The sequence below is a fragment of the Phyllostomus hastatus genome, unplaced genomic scaffold (genome assembly GCF_019186645.2).
Source record: "Phyllostomus hastatus isolate PE091 unplaced genomic scaffold, TTU_PhHast_1.1 phas_contig_198, whole genome shotgun sequence".
NCBI lineage: Eukaryota > Metazoa > Chordata > Mammalia > Chiroptera > Phyllostomidae > Phyllostomus > Phyllostomus hastatus.
Window position 1 is genome coordinate 2,925,677 of NW_025333715.1, and position 22,104 is coordinate 2,947,780.

The following is a 22,104-nucleotide window of genomic DNA, read 5'->3' on the forward strand; positions in this document are numbered from 1 at the left end:
ACCCAGCGTCGCGGCCCCCCAGAACTGATTACGAACCTGCGGCCCCAGCAGTGGCTTCCTGTACTGCACATCTGCTCTGCGCCTGCCTCACAGAGGGGCCGACAGGCGGAGAGAGAGAACGGCCCAGGCTGCGGAGGGGCGGGGAGAAAGCTCAGGGCTCCAAGCCAGCGTCCCTAACCACTGGGCCGCCGGCCGCCCCTGCGGCCTGGTCCCGCGGCCACAGGGAGGCTTAGCTTACTGTGACCTGCAGCTCCAGGGGCCGGTGGGGAGGGAGGGGGGAACAGCAGCTCGCAGCTCCTCCCACCTGGGGGGGAGGGACAGCGCCGGGAGGCAGAGGCCTGGCAGCGGGCCAGCCCCTGTCACCTTCCAGGGGCCCTGGGCCCCGTCTCCCCAGCTCAGGGCCTCTCTGCTTGGGGTGGGCATGGGGACCGAGGGGCAGCTGCCGTGCGGGCACTCCACTCCCTTTGGGTTCATACGGAAACAGGCTCCGAGAGGTGGGCCACTCGCCCACCACCACACACCCACCCACTCCACAGGAGGGACGGCCTGGCCAGCGGCCCAGGCTAGCTGTGCCCAGCCCGGCTCGGCCACGTCCTCGTCTTCGATGGGTGTCTTCGGTGGGCGCTTTCAAAGCCTCCCACGGCCTGATCCCTTGCGTCTCGAATTTGGGCTGGAACCCTAAGATCTTGAAGAGAGAAGAGGGGGGACTTGGGGGTCCTTGGGAGGGTGAGTGGCTTCCCGAGGAAGATGGGGACGGGGAGAAGGTGACACGGAGGCTGGAGGCCAGCAGTCATGACCCCCGGCCCCACGCCCACCCCGGGGTCTCGGCCTCTAAGTGCCCCCCCTCCCCCCGGCCCCCCTCGGGCTCTGGGGCCAGGCCGCGGTGGAATGCCTCACGCCCCCAGCTTCTGATGAAATGGCAGTGAGTTCGATGTGGCAGGTGATCTTCTCGGGAAGCCTGGCTTTAAATTTAGCTCCCTCCCCAGCCAGCCCTTTGAAAAGGCTGCTCTTCACCGACAGCAGAGCGGGTGAGTCATCCTCCAGGCCGCCCGCCCGCCCGCCTGCCCGCCCGTTGTGGGGGGGGGGGCCGCGCCGATTGCGGGGGAGCAGTCCTCCCGAAGGCAGAGAAATAGTAAATAGGGAAGGATTAAAGGCGCCGGGGGACGAGGAGCCGAGCGCGGTGAGGGTTCTCATGGCGGTCCGTGTAATTGCCACCTGCACCCCATCGCCGCCCCCTCTCCTCCAGCGCGGCCCGGCCCGGCCCGGCCCAGGGCGGAGACGACACGTTTGCTGAAGGCTGCACCGAAGCCAGTGCCCCTGCCTGTCACCCCTAAGTCCCGGCCCCCCCCCTCCCCGGCCTACCATGCCCTGTCCCTGGATGCACCGGAGCCTAAGGTCCCCACCCCACGGCCCCCGTCCTAGTCTTGGGACCTGAGGGTGCTCCCTCTACGGCAAGAAGACAAAAGGAGCTGTGCAGGTGTGGTCAAGTCGCGGACCTCGAAATGGGAGAGTGTCCTGGATTAGCCAGGGTGCCCTCGAGGCACCCACAGGTGCCAACAACATGACGTCGGCCCCGTGAACCTAGTCTCGGGGTGTCTGTGAGGCAATACACACCTGTTGTTTGAAAGCGCCACGTGCATCTGTGATCACTGGTTATGGCGGCCTGGGGGGCTGGGGGTGGCGAATGGGCCCGCCCACAGCCATGCAGCTGCTCAGTGGCCAGGCTGAGGTTAAACCCCGGAGCCCACGATTTCTCCTGCCCGCTCTGAAGGAACACAGAACAGAAGGGGAACCGGAGCCGCTCACGTGCCTACTGAGCGCCCGGTGCGCATTTATCTCGGGGTGATCGGCGGGACGGCCTCCTGTCTGCCACAGCCTCCCGTGTGATCCTCAGGTTGGCCCTTGGAGATGGGCGGAATCACTCCCATTTTGCAGATGAGGAAACTGAGGCTCGGGGAGGCAAAGGAGCTCTGTCTGGGTGCGCCTCGGAGGGCTGAGGAGCCCATGCAGGGGCCAGCCCAGCCCCTGGGGACCCGTGGGCTTGAGGAGGCCCGGGTTTGGGCACCTGGCCGCAGAGCAGGCTGGGAAGGCAGGTTGGGTGGGGTGGAGGACGCCAGGAGCAGGTGACTGTGTTTCAGTCTGGGGGAAATGGGTGTTGACAGAGGTGTGACCTCCCATGTGTCACCCACCCAGGGGTGCACTCCTGCGGGCAGGGAGCTCTCGGCTCGTCTCTAGGTGCCCAGCACTGCACCTGAACCCGGGGCAGGCGCAGAGCCCTGCTCCGTGGGGGCGGGGGGGCCGCTCGGTGAGGAGGCTTTCAACACACCCTGAATGCACACACATGGGCGCACAAATCCCGCACACGTGGGGACACACACCCCGTACCATGTATACACCGCGTGCACACCTGTGGTGTGTCCATGCATGCACACACACTACACACAGCGCCTCGTGAATGACCCCGGAGCCCAGCGTCTGGACCGCCGGCTCCCAACCCAAGCCCCGCCCCTTAGAGCGCAAGGATCTCTGCCCTGTGTCGTCCCCTGTCGGCTCCTCTGTTCCCCTCCCTAAGATGGGACGACTGTAGGCCCCATCCAGGGATGGTTTGCAGGCGTGGGGCGGGGAGTGCACCACGTCACCTGCCGGCTCACTGATTCCTGGTGACATCGGCGAGGGAGGCGCTGCTGCGACCGTCACCGTGGAGAGGAAACCGGGGGTTCTGTGCCGCACTGAAGGTCACGTGGCTGGCGAGCAGGAAGTACCCCCTGCTCCAAATCCACAAGCTTAGGCGCTGGACACCGCCCCTCCGCCCTGTCCCCGGCCGAGGACAAGCCCGGGGCTGCAGCCTGGGCCTCCCTGTGCTGAGGGTTCACAGGGACCCTCTGCCCCTGGTTGAAGATGGTCCCCGCGGCAGGGCCCAGGTCTGGTCTACCAGGGTGGACTCGAAGTTCTGGCCCAGCGCACCTGCTCGGACCACATCCATTGGAGGAGAGAAGGGGCACGGGTTCCTGGGGTGCAGATGGGAAACTGAGGCACCCCACAGGCACAGACTTCCTTCGGGAGGCACCCTGACTCTTTCCCACCCCACCCTCCAGGTGGGTCCCCCAGGCACCCGTCCGGACCCCAGTGCCATCCATGCTGGGGTCTGAAGGTGAAAGGTCGCCCTTGACGGGCTGTCTCCACGAGGACCAAGGTGCCCCAGGGGAGTGCTGGGGTCTGGGACTCAGTCCTGGGCTTCGAGGTCAGCGGTCTGAGCTGCAGTCCGGGGCCCGTTCCCCGGGCTGCGGTGAGGCACCGGTGTCACAACGGGCAGGAAGGGCTCAGCCCGGCTCCTGGTGAGTCGCAGCCCGGTCCTGGGCAGCAAGGGATTCCCGGGGACCTGCCCTCCCAGGCACTCACACGGCCTCCCCCTCCCCAAACGAATGTCCCTCTGTGGGGTCCTTCAAGACACTGCCATGTGGCCTCTCTGTGACCTTCGTCACCTCTGGAGGTCGCTGGGCCAGGGACGGAACGTGGGGAAACAGGTTTACTGAGGCTGGCTCCCTGGCTGGAGGCCTCACAGCGAGTCAGGCAGGGGCTTGTGCTGCAGGTGAGGGGTGCCGTGAGGGGCCCCAGGAATGGGGGCCTGGGGGGGGCGGGGAGAGGTGAGGAGGGGGCTGTAGCAGGAGAGGAGGCCCAGGCCGTGGTCGTGCTGTGGTCGGAGGAGCGGAGCTTTTCCCTAGGAAAGCGGGCCAAGGGACCTGCCTGATGAGAAGGGTTCTACCGTGCCAGCCCAGCCCAGCCCTGACGTTGACCTCTCGCAGGGTCGGACTGCAAGGAATGTGTGGCTTGACGATGACCCTGGGGGAGGCGCGGCGCGGCGGGGTGGGGCCGCCCTGGGGCACGAAGCAGCGCGGGCTGGGTGCGCCCCTGGAGTCCGGCCTGGCCCAGGGCTGGGGAGCCGTCAGGAGCCGGGCAGGTGAGCGCGGGGTGGGCCTGGCGAGACGCGGAGAGAAAGAAGGGACAAAGGGGAGAGGAAGGAACGGAGCAAAGGAAGGAAAAGAGGGGGGAGGAAGAAAGGGAGGAAAAAGTAGAAGGGAAGGAGTGAACGCGGCCAGGAAGGGAGGAAGGGAGGAAGGAAGGAAGGCGCCGGGAAGAAGGAGCGGCAGGAGGAACGAGGGAGAGGTTGCTCAAGAGACACTAAGAGAAGCACAAAGAGGGAGAGAGCGCGCGCGAGGAGAAGAAAAGAGATTGCGAAAGGAGAAATGAAAGGAGGTGCGGGGGGAGGGGGGGAGAGAGAGAGAGAGAGAGAGAGAGGGAGAGAGGGGGAGAGGGAGGCCGCCGCGGTCGCAGGAGGAAGGGGGAGCGCGGCGCGGCGGCGGGGCCGGCCGGCTGGGAGCCGCGAGCTCGGAGAGGGGGCAGCAGAGAGGGCGCGAGCGAGCGACCAGCGGCAAAGAGTGAAGTGGCGGCGGCGGCGGCGAGCGCAGGGCCCCGCGAGCATGAACGCGGCGGCGGCGGCGGGCGCGGCGCGGGGCGCGGGGCCGGCGGGCGGGCGGGCGGCGCGGGCCGCCCAGTAGCCGCGGGCGGGCGAAGGGGCATGCGGCCGGCGGCCGGACCACCAGCCGGAGCCCGAGCCCCAGCCCGAGCCGGAGCCCCGGCGCCGCTCCGCGCCTCGCCAGCCTAGGAGCGGGCGCCTTCCCGGCGCCGGCCCGGAGCCCCCGAGTCCCCGCAGCCCCCGGAGTCCGGACAACTGTTGCGGCAGAGGCGGCACGGCGGGGGCGGGGGCGGCCCCGGGCCCCAGCAGGCGGCTCAGCCCCGCAGGCGCGGCTGCCGGCTGCGGAGCGACCAGCGGAGCGGCGGGCACGAGGTGAGCCGCGCCCCGGGAGGGCTGGGCGGGGGCGCGCCGGGCCGGGGTCCCCGCGCTTTAGGGAAGGGGCCGGGGGGCGGAGCTCCTGGCGGGGGAGGGTCCCGGAGAGTTGGGGGCGGCGTCTTCGGCGCCCTGGCTTCCGAGAAGGGGTGCGGAATCCCGCGGCTGGAGGGGTGGGTGGGCGCACTTGGGGAGGCCGGTTCGGTGCTTTGGGGGTCTGGGGTGCTTTGGAAAGGGGCCGGGGACACCCGTAGGGAGACGCCGGGGGCGGGAGCCGTGCCGGGCAGACGGTGCCCTGGCATCGGGGTCCGCGCCAGGGCCGGCAGAGGTCGAGGTCGCTGAACCCCGGAGAGAGAGGACGGGGCCCGGGCTGGAGGGGCAGTCCCGGGCTCAGCGTGCCGGGACGCCGCTGCTGGGGCCGGAATCCGCGTCCGAGGCGGGACCGGAGTCGGAGCACCGAGTCAGCAGAGAGCGCAGCGAGCTGGGAGACCCGCGCGCGCCGGGAGCCGCGAGCGCACCGGACAGGGTTCCGGAGCCACGCTGGAGAGCGGGCCGGTCCCGGGGGTCCCAGCTGGGTGGCGCGAGCGCCCGGGAAGGTCCCTCCAAGTGGGTGCCCCTCGCTCCCCGCCCTCCGTGTGGTCCCAGAGGAGCCGCCGCCGTCTCCCGGGGCCGACTCAATATTGATCCGGCGCCTGGGGCCGGGTGGCCCGGAGGCCGCCTCCGAAGCTCATTAGCGCCAGCGGTTGCCGTGGCAACGAGACCCCAAGCGTCTTCAGGTTATATTATAATTATTATTATCATTATCAGTATTAGTATTTGGTACTTAGCCGGAGGAAACAAGAAAGGAGGGAAAGAGCCGGCGCGTCCTGGCGGCTCCAACTGATGTCTTTGGAAAGAGCTGGTGCCGCCGGCTCCGCGGGGTCGGGTTCTCAGTGCCGGCTGCCCCCTGGCACCCCTGGGGCGGTGGGGCCAGGAAGGGGAGTTACGTAATCCGCGGTGGGAGCGCGTCTGCCAGCCTCCGTTCTGCCCGCCGCTCGCGGCCTCTCTGATCTCCCGGCTCAGGGATGGCTCGTGCCCAGGGAAGCCCGGACAGGGGTGTGGAAGAGCCGCCGGTGCCTCCTGTCCCCTGGCTGCGTGACCTTGAGCAAGGAGCCTGACCTCTCTGAGCCTCTGTTTCCCCACCCGTAAAGGAGCGCGGGAGCCATTCCCACCTAGGAGGGGTGCAGTGAGGTCACGCTGAGGAAGCCCTGTGCGGCCCCTGTGCTGCTGGCCGGGTGACCCCTGCCGCTGCCCGCCCTTCCCTGGGCCTCAGTTTCCCAGGGTTTAGAGGGAGGCCCCCCAACCCCCGCTGACTAGGACGCCCTTGGGCGCTGGTGCCCTGCGACTCTCACTCAGCTGCAACTGCCACCCTGTGCCGTCAGCCTGCCGGTGGGGCTCGGCCTGGACCCTGGCCTGCCGGGGCAGGCCCTCGGTCCTGCCTTGTTCCCGCACCTGCCCCACGGTCTCAGTGCGGCGGGGACGTGGGCAGCCCAGCAGACACCACAGGCCTCTTCCCCTCGGGCGGGCAGTGCGGTTTGGTTGGCCGTGTCATTCGACACCAGAGTCAGAATGACCCGTGAGTCCTGGGGTCGGCCCAGGACAATGCAGGGTTGCCCGGAATCCGGGGGAACCTCCCCCACCGTCCCCGGGCTGTGTGACTGCTCGGGACAGACCCCTCTCTGTGAGCAGTGCATGCTCCAGAGGGGCCGCTGGCCGGGCCTGTCCTGGCCGGGGGTGGAGTACGAGAAAGCTCCGTGCTGCCGGGCGGCCCTGCCCCTGCCGACTCAGGCTGAGTCCAGGTGGGGGTCCTGCCCGTCCTGGAATGTCAGCAGCGCCCCGAGCTCCTCCTGGCCCTGTCTCAGGCACCTGGGGGGAACTGCACTGCCTTCCAGGGACGGCGAGGGGAAGCCGCCTGGCTCGGAGCCGTGCGTGTGTTGGAGTGCGTGCGTGTGTGAGAATGTGTGTGGCGTGTGAGCGCGTGTGCGCCCCCCTCCCGAGCTCCCAGGCCACCCGGCCTGGGTCTTATCGGGGCGGCTGGACTGGGCAGGAGGGGGAGCGGGGCCCAGGCTGCTCAGACCTTCCTGAGTGGGAGGGGGAGGGAGGGAGGCTGCCCCAGGGCCATCGGGGGACCTCTGAGAGCCACTCCCTCGGTCACCCACTGTCCCTCCGTCTGTCCATCCATTCCTTCGCGCCCCTTTAGCCAGCTCAGCAAGCCGCCATGTCTGCTGCTGAAGGCGTTTTTAGCTCTGCCCTGGGCAGCCCTGGAGAAAACTGCCCCCACCCAGTCAGGGGGGTTGGAGCTGTGCCTGGGGAGGGCCGACGTGGCGAGCGCAGGTTGGGGGCGGCTGCCCCAGAGAGCCTGAGGAGGGGTCGGCGGGGACCCCGGGCCAGAGGCAGGCATGAATCAGCCAGAAGGGAGGGGGAGGGGGGTGCGGCAGGGGTGGGGCTGCTGGCCTAGCGAGCCGCTGGAGCCGAGCCAGGCCAAGGGAGCCGGGGCCTCCCCCACCCTGCCCGGGGAGGGCTCGGACCATAGAGGTGGGGCGGGGAGGGTGGAGGAGCTCGGGGGCTTCCACCACCTGTGGGTGGGAGCTCGTGGGTGGCGTGGGCAGAGGGTGGGGTAGTGTGGACGCAAGGAATCTGGTTTCCATCTCTGGGGTAAGCGCGGTCACAGCCCGGCCAGCCTCTCCTCCCTCCCGGCTGTGCGGTGGGAGGGGAGGCCGCCAGTGCACGCAGACCTTGGTGCTTCCTTGTCTGCATCTGTGACTTGACGCCCGCCCGGGGCTGCACCTGCGAGGCCACGGGATCGCACCTGCCGGGGGGAGCCTGCCGCGTCCCTGGGTGCCAGGCTCGGTGCTGGGCAGGTGCTGAGCTGCCTCATCTCCTGAAGGATCCTCACGCCGCCCCTGTAAGCTGGTGATTACTGATGCTGTTGTACACACGAGGAAACAGGCTCAGAGAGGTTAAAATAACCCAGCTGCGACCCCACTCCTAACCACTGCGCCACACCGCCCCGAGCCCGGCCCATGCCTGACGGCGGTCACCGTGGCTCTTTGGACACAGGGCAGCAAGCCACTGCAGGTCAGGACCTCCGGGTCTCACGTGCTGGTCATTGTCCTATTTATCAACTCTGGACAGACCCAGGGTGTAGCCCGTCTTACACTCGGATGAAAGATACCACCTCTCCTCTTAGAGGTGGTATCTAAGGTGGCTCCGCCTCTGTGACCTCAGCTTCCCCCCAGCCGAGTCCCGCGGAACAGCCGAGCCGATTTGAGAATGAACCACGAACCCCACCCCCAGAGAGGCTTTTTCCAGCCTAGCTGCTCTCCCTAGCAGTGACTGAAGCAGTAGTCAGCCCCTAAGAACGGCGGGGCCAGCTGCCGACACTCTCTTCCACCAGGTGGGGTTGCAGGCACTTTAGAGCCAGTGAGCACGAGCGGGGTCACTGAGGCCCTGCGTGGCCCGGGCTGTGCCCCGCTGGGGACGCCGTGTGCCCCTCACTGCTGCCGTGGCTCTCACCCGGCTCAGGCCTGGCAGGGAGGAAGTGCTCTCTCCTCCCTCCCTCCCTCCCTCCCTCTTTTTTCCCTTCCTCCAACACGTGCACTCCTGGACCCCTTCTCCTGGTGTGACCCCCTGGGGGAGATAAAGGAGACCTCCAAGGCCCCTCAGACCTGTCCCCAGGGAGCTCCTTGCCTGGACAGGACCAGGGCTTGGATGCGTTTGATGACGGACATGGCCCTGGCCCTGTTAGTGTCCTCCCTCCTCTTCCCCTGGGCTCTGGCCAGGTTGGACACTTGGGGCGGCTCCCCTGGGCTTCCTGACTTCCCCACTCACTGGCAAAGAACTTGCCCTTCGGCCCCGGCTTTCCCGCTCAGCAGGGTGGGGACGGAGAGCCGTGGTGGGGAAGGCGCTGGTAGGGGACTTCCGCATGGCAGTCCCCACTCTGCGGAGCTTAGAGCTGTGGGGGAGGGGCAAACACAGGGACCCCAGCTGTGGGAGGCCGGCGTGCTGCGCTGCGGTGGAGGGAAGCGGGCAGTGGCTGCTGCATGGCCTGTATGGGGGCTTGGGGCTCATCGGCTTGCACGTGGACAGAGGGGGACACCGAGGCCCAGAGCCCGCTGGGGGCGTGCTCAAGGTCGCAGGGAATGGGGCGCCTTGGAAGGCCAAGGGTGTTCACGCACAGGATGCAAACCTCTGAGGCCGCGGCCTGGAGTCGGGGGAGGGGGCGCAAACACTCCTCGGAAGATGAAATTTTCACTGAAGGCCCCAAGGCTCTCGCTCCAGAAACAAGCCTTCGGAATCTCCCCCTCCTTGGCCAGCCAAGTGGAAAAGCAGAAGCCAGAGGACATGCAAATGCCTCCCGCCCGCGTTTCCCACGTCACACATGAATGGAGCGCTCCCGTGCGCGCGCCCCCGGCAGCCCGCCTCCCTCGCTCCCGCCCGGGGCGCGCCCTCCCCTCGCCGCGCGTCTGTCCGCACGCGCAGCCAGCCACCTCCGCAGAGGCACGCAAACTCGCTTTCCAGAAATTAAGAAATAATGCGCGAGTTTCTCAAATTACACCCATTTAACACTGAATTAAGTTCTGGAAGCTCTCACAGAGCCCTGGGAGGAAAAAAACATTTTATTTTATTTTATTTTTTTTGGTTCACACTTCCCTGGAAAATGAGACAAACCGGGATCTTTGAAAACCCAGCTGCATGATCCGGTTACTCCTCGCGGGTGGCCGCGGAACCTCGCCCGCGGAGACGGCGCTCTGGCTCCGCTGGGCCGTGAGATTTGCGCCGGGAAATTGGGCTGGGAAAGTTTGTCCCCTGTGCCAGGTCCCCAGCTCCTGGTCGCATAATGGGCTCAAAATAAAGTGTCGCTTTCTTAGACGCTGGCACAAATTTTAAAAAGGCAAATCTCTCGCATACTCCGGGGCGAGTGATTCCCTCCCTGCCTCCCTGGGCGGGCTGCGGAAGCCGGGAGATTTGCTTTCACTTTGGGTTCCTTCCGTTCCTCGGGAGACGCTTCCGTGTGCAGCTGGCTTTGCAGAGCCGCGGGAAATGCGTCTAGCTTTCATCCGTGTTTCCAGAACAGCCACCCTGCGCCAGGCCCAGTGCTGGGTCCCGGAGACAAGAGATGATTACAATAGGCCCCCACCCCCACCCCCGCCCGTCCCTGTGGGGTCTGCAGTGTGCTTGTTACAGGCAGGAGAACAGAAGGAAACCAGACGTCGGTGAGGCCCCACCCTGCCTGAGTGGTCAGGGAGGGCTTCCTGGAGGAGGTAACTTTTGGCTTGGGTCCTGAAGGGTGGAGATAGGAGGGCGCCAGGTGGAAGGGTCAGAGGACACCTCAAGAACAGGAGCAGCCTGAGGAACGTCTTGAAGTGGGTTTCAGACAGACAGGCGTGCCTCCCGGGGGCAGTTTGGGATTTTACTGTTTGTGGTTTCCTTTCTTACAGAGCCCTTTCATTCATACCCATTGTCTTTAGGCACCCTCGGGCAACCCGGGGGAAAGCGAGGCGGCCAGGGTCATTGCCGGATGGGGCTCAGGGCTCGGGATCACAGCCTTAGGCTGGGGGGCAAGCGTGGTAGGCCATTATATGGAGATCCTAAACCATCTAAGACCCGCGGGCACTAACACCAAGCCTACAACGTCCCCTCTCTCCCTCCATCTGAGCCGTGTTCCACTCCCTCTCTGCACCCAGGAGGTGGGGGGATGGAGCCCCTCTCTGCCCATTTGCGGGAACCCTAGCATCATTGCAGTGGTGTTCAGCCTTCCGCTGAGTGAGAGTCCGGCACGACTCCCCGCCCCCCCCCCACCCCCACCCCCCGCCCAAGCTTGCTTTGGAAAGCCTCCGTTGTTTAGATGTTGCAGGGGGCAGGGCGGGAATGGCGTCATCTGGGTGTGACTGTCTGAATCTGAGCCCTGGGACCCAGAGGCCTCCGGGGACTGAGCGGAGCCTCAGAGCTGAGGCCCTGCGTCAGGGCAACGGGCAGAGCCACGGGCAGGCTCCTGGCCCCAGGGCCCCAGGGGCAGCCGGGAGTCTCGGAGTCTCGGAGGTTGTGCCCCGGGCTCCACCCTGGAAGAGCTCCCCTGTGCTCGTTCCGGACTCCGAGACCCTGGGCAAGTCACGTAGCCTCCGAGCCTCAGTTTCCCCAACTGTCGAGCGGGTCGCTGTGTGGACCCGGTACCACACCTTTGCCGCGGGCGCTCGCTGGCGCACGGCGTGCGCCCCACACCACAGCAGCGACTGCTTCCGCGCTGTTGCCAGCAGCTTCCTGCTCACGCGCCCACGTCGCTCCTGGCCCTCGGGGGAAAGGCCAGGCAGGAACCGAACCGGACCCTCCCCAGCCCCCGGAGAGGGGGTCGTTGGTTGTTGACTGAGCGAGGAAACCAAGCCAAGCGAGTGAGCCATCAGGCCGCGGGGGAGCTGCCCGGCGGGGCGCGGCCGCCCGGGGCCCGTTGCATCTGCTCTCGGAGCCCCTGTGTCTTGGCTTCCACGTGGGGTGAATAGCGCCGCCTCACAGGGGTCTCTCGAGAGCGAAATGGGTTGTTCGAGGAAGGCGCCCGGTGCAGGGACCGGCACATAGCACGTGCTCAGTAAATGTTACTGGTACGATGATCACCGCCGTGACATTGAATGCACACACCTGGGGGACATGGGACCAGAGGGGCTTCTCTCTGTCCTCGAAGGACGGAGGCTGGCCCGTGCCTGGCTTGGCTCTGCAGGCCACACCCAGTCCGGGCGTCTTTGGACGTGTCTGTGATTGACGGGGTGGGCGGGCGGGCGGGCGGGCGGGTGGATGAATGAGTGAAGATGTGGGTAGATGGATACATGGGCGTATGTATGGATGAATGTGTGGGTGGGTGGGTGGATAGATGATAGACGGATGATACATAGATAGATGGTTTGATGGATGGATGGGTGGGTGGATGATGGATAATGGATGGTGCATGGATAGGTGGTTTGATGCAGGATGGTGGGTGGATGGATGGGTGGATGATGCATGCATGGACAGGTGGTTCATTGCATGGATGGTGGGTGGATGATGGAGTATGGATGGATGGTGCATGGACAGGTGGTTTGATGCAGGAATGGATGGTGGATGGATGGATGGTGGATGGATGGTGGGGGGATGGTGGGTGGATGATGGATGGATGGCACATGGACAGGTGGTTTGATGCAGGGGTGGTGGGTGGATGGGTAGATGGATGGATGGATGGATGGATGATGGATGCATGGACAGGTGGTTTGATGCAGGATGGTGGGTGGGTGGACGGTGGGCGGATGAGTGAGCGAGTGAGTGACGGCTGTGAAGGACCATCGAAAGTCTGAGACAGGCAGCGCAGGAAGGAACACAGGACTGGGGCGGGGGCTTCGCTCTGGGGGCCGTGAGCAGGGAAGTAGAATGAGTCTTGTCGCCAGATACGATCTCTCTTCTCTAAAGGAACATTTGTTGTCCCCATGTAAGGGGACTGGAGATGGTGGCCTGAGCCCAGGGGCCCGGGCCACTTGGTGTCCTCGACGGTGCGGTTCTGGAGCTGGACAGAGCTGTGGCTCCCGATTCTGTGTGTCTCTGAACCACCGGTCCCTCCATAACACGGGGACAGCGGGGTCTCCCTCTGGGGCCATCGTGGAGTGCCGGGGGGACACGTTTGAGTGTCCTCTGTAGTCTGTAAAGCTGCAGTAGTCTCCCCTGCCCCGAATTTCACGTCCCCTGGTTTCCGCTCCCACGGCCCATCGCAGTCCAAAATATGACATGGAAAATTCCAGAAATAACCAATTTATGAGCGTTAACTTGTGCGCCTTCTGTGTAGGGTGCTGAGATCTCGGACCATCCCATTCCGCCCCACCCGGGGCCGGGAATCGTGCCCCCTCTGCCGTGCGCCCGCTGCAGACGCCCCTGCCTGTGCGTCACGCAGCCGCCGCCCCGGGTGTCGGAGGGGCTTCAGGGGCATCGCAGTGCTTGCGTTCCAGGCGCCCAGGCGCCCCCGTTTCATGGCTATCACTGTTCCGTCCTGCTGCAGTTGGTGGCGTTACTCTCTCGCTGAGCCTGATCTGTAGGTGAACTTCACCATGGGTGTGTCTGTACAGGAAAGGCGTAGTAGCATAGTCAGGGCCTGTACCATCCGCGTCTCAGGCATGCACCGGGGAGTTTGGAACGTGTCCCCTGAGGATAAGGGGGTGCGGCTGTGCTGTGACAGTCAGAGGAGGTGTTCGGGTTCCCTAGGGAGGGTGACGGCTGCACGGGTTTTTGCGGCAGGGGATGGATGGTGTGGGGCCGGCCAGCCTGTGGGCTGTCTGATTCCGGCCTGGGGGCCGAGGCAAGGGGTCGGGGAAGGATGGGCAGGCTCAGGCCCTCTAGGAGCCACAGAGCAGCCCCAGGGACGGGAGCCGTGTGTCCAAGCCCCCCAGGGGCTCTGATCTGCCGGGGAGACCCCCCATCCCTGTCCTCGCCGAAGCCCTGTCCCGGGTGCCAGCAAACACACCTGGCTCGCTCCCCGGAGCATTCCGCGAGCTGGGGCGGGTCCCGTTTCCTCCCAAGGCTCGGAGAAGGGACGTGACTTCCCCACAGCAGCACGCAGCGGCTGGACGGCAGAGCTGGGGCCCAGGTCCCCCTCCTGGAGGCAGGGCCCCCACCTGTGCTGGCCCCTCACTGCTCTGCAGCCCCGCCCAGCCCCTCCACACTCTCTGCCTCCATTTGTCCTCTGTGAAACGGGGTCCCCAGCGTCTGGGCCAGGGGGCCCCAGGCAGAGTGTCCCAGCACGGAGTCCTCCACATGCCTCCCCTCGTCTGTCAGCATCCCTGTCACTCACGTTCCTGTTACCTGGGGGCCCGGGAGGAGCCAGCGAGGAGCGCCACCGGGGTGGTCCCAGCGTTGTCTGGGCCCAGAGGTCAAGGGCAGCAGGGTCTTGTACCTCCACAATCTGGGCTCGCTCCCGCTCCTCGGGGGGCGGCCCAGTGTCAGACCGGAGTGGGTAAGCCATTGGGGGGTGCAGGCCACGTGATCACTCACGCCTGAGACGGCTCCCAAGGCCCCGGTCAGCAGCCCGCAGTCTGCAGGAAGACTGGGCACCGTGCCCTTGGTGCCCGAGCGGGGAGCCCTGTGGGAAGGCCTCTGCCAGTGCGGGTCACAACACAGGGCGCGGAGCCGTTCCGCCTGGGGCGGAGGGGTGGAACTTCAGGGGAGGCGGCACCCCGGGAGGGGAGGAACCAGGGCTGCAGCTGGCCGTTGCTGGGTGGTCTGGGGCAGACGCCACCAACCCATCCATCACAGCCCAGGCGGCCGGGCAGCCCCCAGCTGTCGGTCCTGCAGAGCCCGGGATGACACCTGTTTGCCCCGCCGCTGCGGTCCGCAGGGACCGTGACGGTCCTGCGTGGTCGTCGAGGGTGCATGGCTCAGCCCTGCAAGCAGAGCGCTTCCCCGGCGGGAGCGGAGGGCTGGCCGCGGCCTCTAACTCCACTTGGGCCGCAGGCTCCCGTGTGGCCGCCGCCTACAGTGCCTGGCCAGTCTGGTCCCTCAGAGACAGCAAAGCCTTCTCTTCCAGAGAAGTCCCGGGGGGTGGGGTGCACATGAGTGCTGCCTGGGACCCCCGCCCCAGCCCCCCATGAGCCCCTGTCCGTCTCCTGCAAGTCCCCAGGGCAGCCCAGGTGTCCGGCTGAGGCCTGGCCCAAAAGCGGAGGCACTGGGGGAGGGCCAGGGCCTGGCAGAATTCTGGGAAGGCCTAGGGAAAGATGAGGAGACTCTTCTCCTGAAATTCAAACAATTGGACAATCTGTTCTGGATCGATTTAGAAGCACTGAAGTGAAAGAAGGAAAAAAAAAACACAACAAAATACAGTGTGAAAGCTATTTTCTCTCTCTCGCAGCTGGGAAGAGGGATGAGCTGGCGTTTATTTTCGGACCGTCCAAGGCTGTGGCCGGGGCCTCTCACCTTCTCGCGGCCCCCTCCACCACCGCCCCCTCCTCCTGCACGCCCGGTGCGGGGCTGGCAGCGGGGCCTCAGAGGGCAATCAGCCTGCGGGGGCCTCGGTCGTGGGTCGTGACGTAGCCAAGGCAGCCGCCCCGAGGGAGGTCTCCCCTGGGCAGATGCGGGGCGGGGGGACGTGGTGGGCCGTCCCTCTCGGCAGACTGCGGCACCTCCATGCCAAGGACAGGCGTGTTCGTCTAGCTCGGTCCTGTGCCCTCGGGGTCTAGAGCAGGGACTGGCATGTATCGGGTTGGCCACATGTCCTTTACGTTTGTTGCCTTCGATGGCTCTCGTATCACTTACTTGTCTTTAACTTCATTCGAAACCATTTTGTTAGATTGCATTGCGACAGCTGGCCTATCCGCGTGCATTTAAAAGAACTTATCGAAATTGGTGCATTTTTCTGTAGCCATTTTAATATTGAAGATGGAAGAAAATATGCAACGTTTTGGCATATTATGATTTATTGTTTCAAGAAAGGTAAAAATGCAGCTGAATCGCAAAAATGAAGATTTGTGTAGTGTGTGGAGGAGGCGCCGTGACTGATGGAACGTGTCATAAGTGGTTTGCAAAGTTTCTTGGTGCTATTGACATTTTGGCCAATAACTCTTTGCTGCGGGCTGTCTCACGCACTGGGAGATGTTTAGCAGCAGCCCCGGCCTCTCCCCACTAGAAGCCGATAGTGGGAGACAGCTGACATCCTCAGAATATCCAAGTCAATAAAGTTGTGGGTGACAATGAAAAAGGAGTCGTTTAGTTTACGGGAAAACGAAATGGGTTCTTGCGCCAGCCCGACAGCAGGAGCTCAGGGTCAGTGTCCTGCCGCAATGGAGGACGGGAGGCAGAGAGCGGCGGGGAGGCCGGGGCGGGAAGGAGACCGGGGGCTTGGAATGAAGCAACTGTTCGTGGTCTCGAGTCTGTTAGTGGTGGCAGCGGGGACTGGGAGCAGATCTGCCACCCCAAGACTGGGTGTCCCCCACCACGCCTCTCCCTGGGGCCTGGAGATGTCTAGGGGCCTCCTACGCCAGCTGCCCGGCTCGTCCTGGGCGCAGTCCAGCCCACAGCTCCTAACACGATGCCTACGTTTAGTTTTCATGACTTGGCCAGATGCTGATTGTTTCAAAAGAAGCATGTTCAGTGTGAGGCCAGACCAGTATGGGGGAAGGGCGGGAGTGCAGACCTCCCCTGTCCCCCAGCCTTCCACCCTCTGACCTGTCCCCAGTGGGAAGGGGCTCCCTGGGAGGGGGGGTGCTGTGCTGATGTGAGTTCTGTCTGGAGGAGTTCAGCCAGCGGGGGCCGGGGGGGAGCTCCATCTGCCCGACCCCCTGAGTGTGGGGGAGGGGCTCCATCTGCCCGACCCCCTGAGTACAGGGGACAGGCCGGAAAGCAGGCCAGCCCATGGCAAAGAAACGGTTTCTTTCTTTCTGCCCTGGGCATCGGGAGAGAGGGAGCTTCCCACTGGGTTGGTTTTGGGGAGCGGCAGCTCCCTCCCACCACCACTTCCTCCCCTAATGCCCCAAGGTCAAAAGGCCTGAGGCCCAGGAAGAACTTGGATTTGGGACACAGACCAGCTTGGGCCCCAGTCCCAGGAGCTCAGCAGCTGTGTGACCTTGGGCAGGCGACACACCTCTCTGAGAGTCAGTGTCCTCAGTCCGCAAACTAGGAGCAGTGGCCCGTCTCTCTTAGAAAACGAGAGGAGACAGCCCTTGTCAGCAGCCCAGCTGGGGGCTGGACGCTCAGGCGGTCCTCATGGTCCTCAGCTCGGGCCTCCTTCCCCGTCTCTCCAGGGCGGCAGACCCACTGCCTTGTCCGGTGTGGGTCCCGCCCCTGCGGGCTGGAGCCTGGCCCCAGTGGAGGGCAGGCCTGGCTGTGGCCGGCCTGGCGGCGTGCAGGGAGCCCTGCGGCAGGAACCGAGAGACCCGGGTGCCGGTGGGTGAGCTGTGTGACCCCCCCACAGCCCCTGCAGCTCAGGCCTGTGTCCTCCTCCGAGGGCCGAGTCTCGGGGGCGCTGCAACTCACCTGAGAGAACGCTGTGGCAGCTCTAAGCAGACGCTGAGCCGCCAGAGAGGATGGCAGGGAGAGGGAGCCGTGGTCGTGTGCCGGCCACCTGCTGACCACCCAGCAGGGCCCTGGGCCTCCCGAAGATCGTCTCACCCGATCCTCCCAGCACCCGAGTGAGGCTGGGGTCAGCCCCCCCACAGTACAGTAAGAGTCCTAGGGAGGCTGTGGCACAGGCCAGGGTCCCAGGGCCCCTGTGTCCCTCCCCCAGTCCAGCCTGCACTCTCGGCCCCCTGTCCAGCCCGCGGTGGCCCCGCACCAGGCCCGGGTCTAGCCCCTGCCCGCTCGTGGCACCCGCCCCCCGTGCCGCACCTCCGTTCCGCTGGGGCTTCCCGGCAACGGGGCTCTTCGTAGACGCTCTCCGACCTCACCTCCGCTCCCCGGAAGATGGGGACCCCACGTCCCCCGAAGCGGCACACTACCGAGGCCTCCATCGTTCTGGTCCAGCCGGCTCTCCCTGTCGTAAGTGGGGTGCATTTTGCACACGCAGGAAGCCTGATCCGGAGGGCTGGGGAGTCGCGTTCAGCACTCCCGGTGCCGGGCTCTGTCCCGGTGACCGGGTGGCGGCGGGCGGGCCTTCCTGGCTGGGCCGCGGGCAGTGTTCTGCCCCGGCTCGCTGCTCCCTCATGCGTGTGGGCCGGGAGGGCTGCAGAGCCCACCTGGGCGGGGGTGGGGGGTGGGGGGCGGGCAGGGGCTCCGGCTGCTCGGTGGACACAGGCCAACACCTTCGTTAGTGCGTCTTTTCTCTCCAGGGCGCAGGTGCAGCATCAGGACGGGTCTCCTCTGTGGGGCGGCCGCGCAAGTGGAGGTGGACAGAGGAGGTGCTCGCCGGGGCTGGCTGTGCTGGGGAGGGGCCCCAGGCTGGGGCGGGCGGGGGGGTAGCGGACAGGAAGAGAACAGTGCCTGTGACGTGGCTGACACCAGAGCCCAGGCCCTAGCGTGGCGGCCTCCTTGGGCCGAGGGCTGGGCCTCCCTCGGGTCTCCTGGACCGGAACGAGGACTCAGAGAGTGTTTCTGCAGGTGCGTGAGTGACAGGGGGTCTCCCTGTCTCCTGGTCTTGCTGCCCCTCACTCCCTCCGGGAAGCTGACCCCTCGCTCACGGGCGGGGCCCGCAGGGAGAGGCAGCAAAGCCGAACGGAGGACCGCAGGCTAGGGACAGGAGAGAGGTTCCGTCTGGGGTGCCATGAGTTTGGGGTGCTGGGGGCCTCAGAAGTGAGATGAACAGGTTGAGGCTGTGGTCTGTTCAGGCCCGGGCCCCGAGAGCTGGTGGGGATGAGCACGGGTTTGCGGGTGCTCAGGAGACGGGCTGGAGCCACCGCCTGCCCCCTTTGGAAGTGTCCCATTTCCCTTGCTGTCCGGCCATTGCCACCAGCGAGCCCTCTCGGGTGTGGGGCGCCTGGTTCATGGTGGGTCCCTGCGGCTGCCCAGTGGGGCGGCTGACACATTTGAGAGGTGCGTCTGGTGCCGGCCCGGCTCTGGGCAGTCGTTGGCCCGCCTCCCACACGGCAGCTTTGGTGCCAGTTACGGAGAGTGTGGGCGGGAGGCTCCTGAGCCCCCAGAAGTGGAGCTGGGTCCAGGGGCGGCGTGTGGACGTGGGCCCTCCAGGCCCGCCGTGGGGTTCCGAGGCGCCAGGCTGGGGTGGGGGGTGGGCTGGTGCCGCCCCTGGGGTCCGGGCTGCAGCTGTGTTGGTGCGAGTTTGAAGCTGATTGGCCGAAAGGCGGCTTCGCTTAATCACAACGGACTCGGCTCCCACCGCAGCAGCAGCAGCAGCGCCTTCTCCCCTCTGGCCACCACCGTTTGTTATCCCTGGCTGGGCTGCCCCGCCCCCAGCTCCTCCACCGCCCCGCCCCCCTCATCAGACCGGGAGGAACCACAGGCCTGTTTGTGAGCTGCCGGGAATCCTGCCGCCTGCCTCCTGTACGGGCCCAGCCCTGGGCCTCTCTCTCACACCTGCCGGCACCCGGGGGTGGGCTGGCACCGGCCTCTGATTCCGCAGGTGGGTGGCCCCAGGGCCTGCGTTTCTCCAGCCAGACCGGAGAAGGTGCCTAGGATGCCCACCTGGGGAGCACCTGGGTGCGCTGCACCTGGGGAGCCAGGGCTCCAACACAGGGGCTCGGGGACTGAGGCCGCCTGGTTGTGTTAATAAAGTTTTATCGGGACACGGCCTCGGCGTCGTCTCCGCCGCTGTCTCCCTGCAACTGCAGAGCTGAGCTCCGCACGGGGCTCGGTGGTCCGCCAGGCTGCCGACAGCCGCTGCCCGGCCCTTCGCAGGGAGCCTCCTGACCTCTGGTCGAGCGCTGCGGCCCTCGGGCTGAGCGAGACGCAGAACCCTCCGGAGGGCCGGTACAGGCGCAGCCCCCGGGCCCCCGGCCCGGCTCTAATCCAGCAGGTCCCAGGGGCTGAGAGCCTGCGTCTGTAACCAGCTCCCAGCGGGGGTGCAGGGCCACACCCCCCGAGGTCCGCCCAGGGTCCCCCACGACCGTCTCCACCCATCGCGCGCCACTCTGAGCACCGCCCCCGTTAGACAGAAGAGGGAACCGAGGGTCTGGGAGGGGCCCTGCTGTCCTCAGGCCCTGAGCCGATCAGCTCTGAGTCTTCCCCACCTCAGCGGCACCCTGGCCCAGCCACCTCCCCCCAGAGTGCAGCATATTCTGGACACGCTAGGCTTTGGGTGTGACACCCTAGGGTGCAGCACACCCCAGCTGGGTTGCCTGGCTCGGTCTGCTCCGGGCCGGGGCTCCGCACCGGGACCTGCTGTCAGTCATAGTGATGCCTCACCCACCGCAGAATGCCTGGTCCTCACAGGGTGGGGAGGTCAGGGTGTCAAGGGCACGGCCAGGAGTGCCCGGCGCCCAGCAGGCTGGCTCCCTCCCCTCCCCGGCATCTGCAGAGCAGCTGGCAGTGGTGGTGGGTCTTGCTAGCCACCTCGGTTGGGCTAGCCACCTTGGTTGGGCGTCCTCACCTCTCATGGCCGGAGACCCGTCCTGTGACCCCCTGAATCACCTGACACTGCTGTGAGCGGTCAAAGGCAGCCTGTCCCCGGACGCTCTCCCTCGCCCTCACCTTCCCCTGACCTGGGAGGAGCAGGGAGGGGCTGGACGCCCACGTGCAGTGGCTGGGCGCCCCCCCCCCTCATGCCGGTGAGAGGCGGCTGTTGGGGGGCCTGTGCCTGGGCGACACCAGCTCCACCTGCTCAGGTCCAGTTGCCGTTGTAGGAAGACGTTTCACAACCAGATGTCCCCAATGAACAGATGAGAAAACGGAGGCACAGGGCAACGGGACTGGGTGTCTGGGCATCTCCAGGCAGAGGCCGGGAATCTGCTTGCAGCCCAGTCCTTCCTGGGATCGGACCATCCCAGCACCAGGGATAAGCCTCCTCGAACCCGGCACCCAGCATCAGGGCCGGAACAGGGGCCCGGGCATCCCGCCCCCCCTGCCCCTGGAGGACCCCACACGGAGCATTCCTCAGAAGCCTGGGTTCCCCCCGATCCTGTTCTTTCCAGCCCTGTCGAGTGCGTCAGACCGAGTGTAATCAGGGGCTCAGGCCCCTCCCCCAGCCCCGTGTCGTCGCCACAACGCCCGCTGACGCTCCTCGTGGCTGCGGCTCATTCTGGCGGCTGTAGGGTGCCCCTGACGCGTTCCCATCTATCCATTTGGGTTGTCTCTGGGGGTTTTCTCTTACCAACAGTGCGTCTGAGGACATTCTCGGACCCGGTGCCGGCAGGCCGGCAGGCCGGCAGGGCCTCCCGAGCCCAGGAGGGTGTTGCTGCGGGGAAGTCACTCCCCGGGGCTCCCTGCCCTTGCTGGGGGGCTGACCGCGTGAACATGATGTAGCTGGGCCGTCCCCTGTCCCAGATGCTCGGGGCGTGGCTCCCGTGCAAAGAGCAGCTTGAAAACAGGGAGGCGGCCCGGGATCAGAGAGGTGAAGGCGCTCGCCCAGGGCCACACAGCTGAGGAGGGGACAGGAGCCGGAGCGGCCGGGACGCAGGCTCAGAGCCAGAGGCGGGAGGGGATGCCCTTGCGCCACGCGCCACGCCGTCCTGCGTGGATGGTGCCGAACGCCCCCTCCCCGCCCTTTGTCTCTGGGCTCCCCCCCCGCCGGAGCACCTCGCCCTCCCCTGGGGAGCCCACCGCCAGACCCCCCGAGTGGGTTCGGTCCCGGTCCCACCACCGACTGGCTGCTGGGCGACCCGGGGCAATCAGTCACCCACCCCCGGTGCCTCCGGGTCCTCACCGGCCTGGGCAAGGGGCACCCGGCCGGGCACCTGGGAGCCACGTGCCGTGCGCAGGGCGCTGGCGTCCTCGAGGGACGGGGAAGGACGTCTGTCCCCGGCCCGGCTCAGCACAGCAGGCTCTCGGCCACGGGGAGGAGGGCGAGGGAGCCAGCCTCCTTTGCGGCCCGGCTTTCAATGCCCCGCATGACGTTGGCCACAACAGAAATGCTCCTCCCGCCTCCTCTGAGGTCCTTCCCAGTTCAGGACCCCCCCACCCCCCCGCAGCGACCGCTGCCTTGGATGCTGCCCACTCTCTCGCCTTGCTGCCCCCGCCCCAGCTTTCGGGGCGGCGGTGCCATCCTGTGGGCACACCTGGCTGGCTGGGCAGAGGGCAGGGGGATGGACCCCGGGCCCCCCTCGGGGTCTCGACTGGCTGCTGTGTGAGCTGGGCCAGCCCCCCCCGCCCCTCCTCCACCCCAAGCAGGCCCAGGACCGTGCGGAAGTGCCTGGTGCTCAGGTGGCTTACCTGTCCAAAGTCACTCACTGGTCACTGTCCTTCTCCTTTGCTCTGCTTCCCGCCCCTTTCTCACGGAGAGGCCAGCACCCGAGCTCAGGAGCAGTGGGGTGGTCAGGGTCCAGGAGCGCCCCCCACCCGGCCCCACCTGCCGCTGTGGTCTGGTCTCATCTCCCCAGGGCACTGGCCCCTCCCCGGCTCCGTCCGCCCTCGGCCTGTGCGTAGGCTGGGCTCACGGTGGGCGCACTCCCCCCCCAGGCCCACACACACCTGCCCGGGATGAGGCCTGCTGCCCTGTCAGCTCGGCTTCCTCCGGGCAACTCCCCCCCACCCCCGACTGGGATGCCTGCGTCACGGCATGTGGGTGTCTGGGTGGCTTCATGAGGGCGGACGGCCTCTCGGGCCCACCGCGGAGCGTGAAGTCCTCGGCCCCCCATCAGCGTGGAGCGCCTGATGAACGAGCGAGTGAGCAGAGGCCT

General features: G+C 66.3%; 1 protein-coding gene across 3 annotated transcripts in view; it reads left to right on the forward strand.

The window, feature by feature from the left end:
* Window positions 1-22,104, forward strand: part of SHISAL1 (shisa like 1) — a 93,158-nt gene that overhangs the window by 31,727 nt on the left and 39,327 nt on the right. The window contains exon 1 of one of the 3 annotated variants that reach the window (XM_045835067.1): window positions 3,908-3,958. The exons of 1 other annotated variant lie outside the window; for it this stretch is intronic. The gene's annotated coding sequence lies outside the window, so the exon portion shown is untranslated. Of the gene's footprint in view, window positions 1-3,907; window positions 3,959-4,738; window positions 4,847-22,104 lie in introns of those variants that run through there. One more of the 3 variants, XM_045835071.1, reaches the window with a different exon arrangement.